At 43.1% G+C, this 5,906-nt stretch overlaps 1 pseudogene across 1 annotated transcript; it reads right to left on the bottom strand.

Moving 5' to 3' along the window:
- Nucleotides 1-3,870: 3,870 nt before the first annotated feature.
- LOC118726477 lies at nucleotides 3,871-5,543 on the bottom strand (annotated as a pseudogene). The gene has a single exon (XR_004990307.2). The product of XR_004990307.2 is annotated as a keratin, type I cytoskeletal 18-like (transcript).
- Nucleotides 5,544-5,906: the final 363 nt, after the last annotated feature.

The following is a 5,906-nucleotide window of genomic DNA, read 5'->3' as shown; positions in this document are numbered from 1 at the left end:
GTTAATTTGAAAAGGTGGCCTCAATGGTTGGACAAAAATGAGGCTCCGCAGCCCACGCCAAAACCTGACTTGCATGCGAAAAAAGTGATGTTGTGTGTTTGGTGGAATTTTAAAGGAATTCTTCATTATGAACTTTTACCATCTAACCAAACCATTACAAGTGCAGTGTATAGTGCCCAATTGGAAAGGTTAGCCCAAGCTTTAAGAGAAAAAGAACCCGCGCTGATTAATCGGAAGGGCGTAATTCTTCACCACGATAACGCACGACCGCATACTGCAAGAATCTGCTGAAAAACTGCGCCAGTTGGAATGGGAAGTTCTCCTTCAACCTGCATATTCTCCTGATATTGCCCCTTCCGATTACCATTTGTTTCGTTCTTTGCAAAACTTTCTTCTTGGAAAAAAATTTAATAATGAAGAATGCCTCAAAAATGCATTGACCGAATTTTTTGCATCAAAATCACAAAAATTTTACAACAGAGGGATTAAAATGCTTCCTGAACGTTGGGCACAAGTAGTAGAAAACAACGGCAACTATATTGTTGGTTAAATTTTGTTGTGTTGTTTAAATAAATTCGATTTAAAAAAAGTATTAGAAAACGACATTAATTATTACTAGACCTAATAATTCTGGTTTTGTGGTGATGAACTCCTTTAGTTTTTTTTAATTAGTGAAGCTCTTTATCTGACCTTCGATTCTGAATGATAGCTTTGCTGGGTAGATTATCTTTGGCTGTAGGTTCTTACTATTCATCACCTTGAATATTTCTTGCTATTCCCGTCTGGCCTGCATGGTTTCTGTTGAGAAATCAGCTGACAATAGTATAGGTGCTCCTTTATAGGTAACTACCTACTATGCTCTTGCTGCTTTTAATATTCTCTCTTTATCTTTTGCTCTTGGAATTTTAATTATGATTTGTCTTAGTGTGATCCTCTTTGGATTCCTTTTGTTTGGAGTTCTGTGCGCTTCCTGGACTTGTAAGTCTAATTCACCAAGTGGGGGAAGTTTTCTGTCACTATTTCTTTCAGTATGTTTTCGATATCTTGCTCTCTCTCATCTTCTGGGACCCCCATAATTCTGATGTTGGTTCACTTGAAGTTGTCCCAGAGGTTTCTTACATTATCTCCAATTTTCTGGATTCTCTTGCCTTCTTGCTTCTGCAGAGGAGTGTCTTCTGGCTCTTTATGTTCCAAATCTTTGATTTGATTCTTGCGATCTTCCATTCTGTTTTTAGGACTCTGTATAATATTTTTTATTTCAGACAATGTATTCTTTATTTCTTGTTGATCCCTTATCATTTCTTGTTGATTCCTTATTAATTCTAGTTGATCCCTTTTCATATCCTCATAGGTCTTATTGACCTTTTCTAGGAAATTCTTGAAAAACCTTATAAGCGTGGTTTTGAACTCTATATCCAGTCACTTTTTGTCCTCCATTTCTTTCATTTGTGATCTATTTTGTTGTCTCGGCATTTTCGCAGCTTCCCTGATGGGGCGGGGTTTCAGGGTGGAGCCGACAGCCTTGGCTTCCGTCAGCCCCGCCCTATGCAGTTCCTGAGTCTCAGTAATCCCCAGGGTCCTTCAGTACTTGTTGCAAGCACCTCTGAAAGAAAGGTGCCCTTGATTTTCGCCTGCTACCAAACAGTCTAGGCTCTCCCCCAATGAGCCTGGAACTGGGGTTCAGTTCAGTTGGAAGTGGAGTTGGAGGTGGCATTCAGAGCAGTCTGGAGCTTTTGTCTCCTTTCCCCCAGAACAATCCCGCGGCACAGCCAACCATCCATTCTCTGTGCGCAATGTGTGCACCTCCGGGACCTCCTTTCGCCACTCCCCCGGGGTTCCGCCTTACAGCCCAGCTCCCTATGGATGAGCCTGGGTTTCCCAGGGTCTGGCCTAGAACTGGGGTTCAGAGCAGTCGGAACTGGGGCCCGGCACAGTCGGAGCTTTTATCTCCTTCCCGTTAGGGAATGCCAGCCAGGCACTCAGCTGCCCCTCCTCTCCGGCTCCGTCCTCTCCGCGCGCCTCCGTACCTTAGGCTTTACAGCTCCTCCGCTCTTCCTTTTGGTTTTCTCCTTGCTTCTCGTTGTAGAATTTCCAGTTAGTCGACTTTCCTGTAGTTCTGGGTAATGTCCATTTTATATTTTAGTTGTATTTTATTGAAATTGTTTTGTGCGGCTGCGGCTAGGTGTTTACCTGTGCAGGCATCTTGGATTCTCTAAAGTTTGTTTCTTGATCAGGTGTTTTGCTTGTGAGTTGGACTTGATATACGCATACATCTCTGTATAAATTTTATAAATCAATACAAAGTTTTAAAATATCTCCACTATACATTTGTCTTAAAATATTTCCACTACAAATTTGTCTTAAAATATCTCCACTGCAAATTTGTCTTTCTTTGTGGAATTATTAACCAGTTTAGTTAGGATTTGATATTTTAAATGGTTAAGTCCTCAGAGAAGTATGAAGATGAAATGAAATAATAAATGTAAATTATTCACTTTTAACCTACTGAGTCATGCATTCTATGAAAATTTTTGGAGAACCTACTATGTACACAGCAGAATCAGCTATCACTATTAGCCCTAGTGTAATTGCCTATTTGTGTTCCTCCCATAGACAGAGACTAAATCTGTTTTGTTCATGTTGTAAACACAGTTGTTTAACATGGTTCCAGTCAAATAGTGACTCTTAATGGAATACTGAGTGAATATATTAATATTATAGGTTAAATAACCTCTTGTGGATCACTAGGCAAAAGCATTTCAGTTTCAAACAACTGACTTACAAGTGATCTTTTGGAATTCATTTGTAAATTAAGTGCAATTGAAGGCTTTTCAGCATCAATATTAAATTAATAATCACAAGTAAAATTTCAGGCACTTCTCCTAATGCCCCAGAAGTTGTGTAGTCCAAAACAAAACAGGGTGAAAATCACAATGCAATTATCACAAGAATCCATCAAAAGCCTTTAACTACACTAGTTAAAAAGAGTGGAACAGATTGACTTCTTGATATCATAATGAAAATGCAAACAACTATGACTAACCACATACCATATCAAAATAGAACATTGCATTGCATGGCAAGAAAGGAAAAATGTCTGTGTTTTAAGCAATCAAAGAACAAATTGAAAATGCAAGCAACTGGAAAATGGGAGTCCATAGAAAGTCCCTGTTAAAATACAGAAAATTTTCTATGTAATTTAGAATATACATGGTGGCTTTAAAAAAATTGTCTAGATTTCAAAAGGAGAGAAACATCAGTTTGACATCTGGAGGAGACCTATTTTGGGGGTGCATACCCACTCCACAATCTTTTCTGTGAAAGCTGCTTCCTTGACAAAAGATCAAGCCTACACAGCCATTTCTGTCAAGTAACCCTTCAGCCACAGCTTATTGGACAACTGGAGAACCCTTGACCTAAGATGAACTAGTCAGAATCTTTCTCCTGAAAACCTGAGTAAGTAGGCACTGAGTCTATAGGTAGTGATGAGCTCCAGAACTAGAAGATGAATTAGAGTTAGCACCGAGGCTATCTAAAGTTTCACAAAAGCCAAAATTATGAGAAGCAGACGCTGTAAGCAAAGAATACGGAGAAAAAATGATGGAGTATTTATGCAAAAAAGTGCAGAAGCAAGATAGCATGGATAGAATGCAGAATAGGAGAAAGAGCTCTGTTCCTGGATTTTCAGTCCCCATGAAACCCAACTATTTCTTGCTTTTTCCCCACCTTGCTCAATGATCTCTAATTTTTTTAAATTATTGCTTTCAGAGAGGAAGGGAAAGGGAGAGAGACAGATAGAAGCATCAATGATGAGAGAGAATCATTGATTGGCTGCCTCCTGAATGACCCTACTGAGGATCAAGCCTGCAACCCAAGCATATGCCCTTAACCAGAATTGAACCCAGAGTCCTTTGGTCCCCAGGCCAATGCTCTATCCATTGAGCCAAACCAACCAGGGTGATCTCTGAATTTTTTATTGGCCTCGGCCCCTGGTTTTGCTACCTTAACATCTCAGAACTTTGATGTCACTGACTTCAGACACCACTTTGCTTTCCACAATCCTCCAAGTGGCCGTATTTTGGATGGATTGCATGGAGTCGCTGTTGTCCAGGGTATAACCAAAATCAAAGTCCTCCCCTTCTCCTAGCAGGGCCTCATACTATTGTTGGGTACTGCCCCTCTGCCGGGTCTGGGCCAGCTCTGACTCTAGGTGCTGCAGCCCGTCTCCACCTCGCACAGGCTGCTCTCCAAACTGGCCTTTAGATTTCTCATCAAGTCAGGGTCAATCCCTTAGGATTGAACCCTACATCTCAGTTCCTAGTGTCATCGCAGCAGCTCCTATCTCAGTGGTCTGTGAGGTGACCACTGTGGTGCTCTCTTCAGTTTGCTGGGACCAGTACTTGTCCAGCTCCTTCCAGTTCTTCTGAGCCAGCTCATCATACGGACCTGGATACCCTGAAGTGCTGAGATTTGGGGCACCCAACTCTGTGGTCAACCCGGAGTTAGCAATCTGGCTTTGTAGACCATTTACTTCCTCCTCCTGGTTCTTCTTCATGAAGAGCAGCTGCTCCTTGAGAGCCTCGATCTCTGTCTCCAGCTGCAGTCGAGTGATATTGGTGTCATCAACAACTTTTCAGAGCCTACTGTCACTCTCCATAAACTGGCTCATGGCCAGCTCCCTCTCATATTTGTCTCTGAAATCATCAGCAGCAAGACAGGCATTGTCAAGCTGCAGAACGATGTGGGCATTGTCCATGGAACTGCCAAGGACCTGAGTCCTCAGGTCCTCTGTGATCTTGAAGTAATGTCCCTAGTCTCTTAGGGTCCCTTCTTCTCTAGGTGTTCCCAGATATTGCTCTCCAATCTCCAATTGTCAGCCTCCACGCTCCTCACCCTCGCCACTCAGGCACTGCATAGTTTCCTTCTTTCTCTTGATGCCTGTTATGTCCACCAGACTCCTGTCCATTTCTGTGGCCAGGTCCCCGGACTCCCACTCGCTCTGCACACTGGTCAAGTGAGACACGGTGATCCAGAAGCCCAAACCCCCAACACTTGCATTAGTTGCTGGTTGCTCCGCTGGCAGGCCAGCCCGGTTGCTGCGAGTCGACAGGAGCCCAGGGTCTGGTAGTTGATGAAAAAGCTGGTGTGGGTGCTGAAGCTCATATTGTTCAGGGAGGAAGGGAGAGGCCAAGAGTTAGGTTTCAGCTGCCCTTCTTTTTTGTTTGTTTGTTTGTTTTAATAATTAAAGTAATCTACTAACACCCTGACCCTGTCTAGGGTCCCCAATCCTACTTTTTACTTGAACAATATTTCTTCAGTACCTATCATTTGTCAGGCACTTTTCTTTGCACCAAGAATATAGTAGTAAATAAAAGAAAACAAAATCATTAAGTTATTGGTGTTAAATGATGTAATTATAATGAACATATGAACAGATCATTATAACACAGGGTGGTAAATGCAATACCTTCCGTGCTTAGGGTGAACATTACCCAAAATTTTATGTGAAATAGTTTGAGTGCAGTTTTGTATCTGGCAACCAAAAGAACCCCTGCTTGAACATCTAATTTAAATATAACTATACTAGAGGCCTGGTGCATAAAAATTCATGTACTGGAGGAGGGAGGTCTCTCAGCCCAGCCTGCCCCCTCCCACATTCTGGGAGCCCTCAGGGGCAGGAGGTGACTGGGTTAGCAGGGAAAGGCGACACCCCATTGCACCTCTGCTGCTGCTACTGCTGGCAGTGCAAGCCTCAGCTGGCCCTGGGCAGCTTGGCAGCTGCCTTTCAAGGCTTGCCTGTACCTCGGGCCAGCCCTGGGTGGCTGGGGGGGTTCAGAGAACATGGGGGTCTCCTGGGGGTGGGCCCGGTTGTGCCACAAGCCTGCCGCCCTGGTGGGACTGAGGGG

This window comes from Pipistrellus kuhlii, unplaced genomic scaffold (assembly GCF_014108245.1).
Source record: "Pipistrellus kuhlii isolate mPipKuh1 unplaced genomic scaffold, mPipKuh1.p scaffold_m20_p_22, whole genome shotgun sequence".
Taxonomy (NCBI): domain Eukaryota; kingdom Metazoa; phylum Chordata; class Mammalia; order Chiroptera; family Vespertilionidae; genus Pipistrellus; species Pipistrellus kuhlii.
Note: the sequence above shows the minus strand (reverse complement) of the source record. Positions and strands in the feature narration are given on the sequence as shown.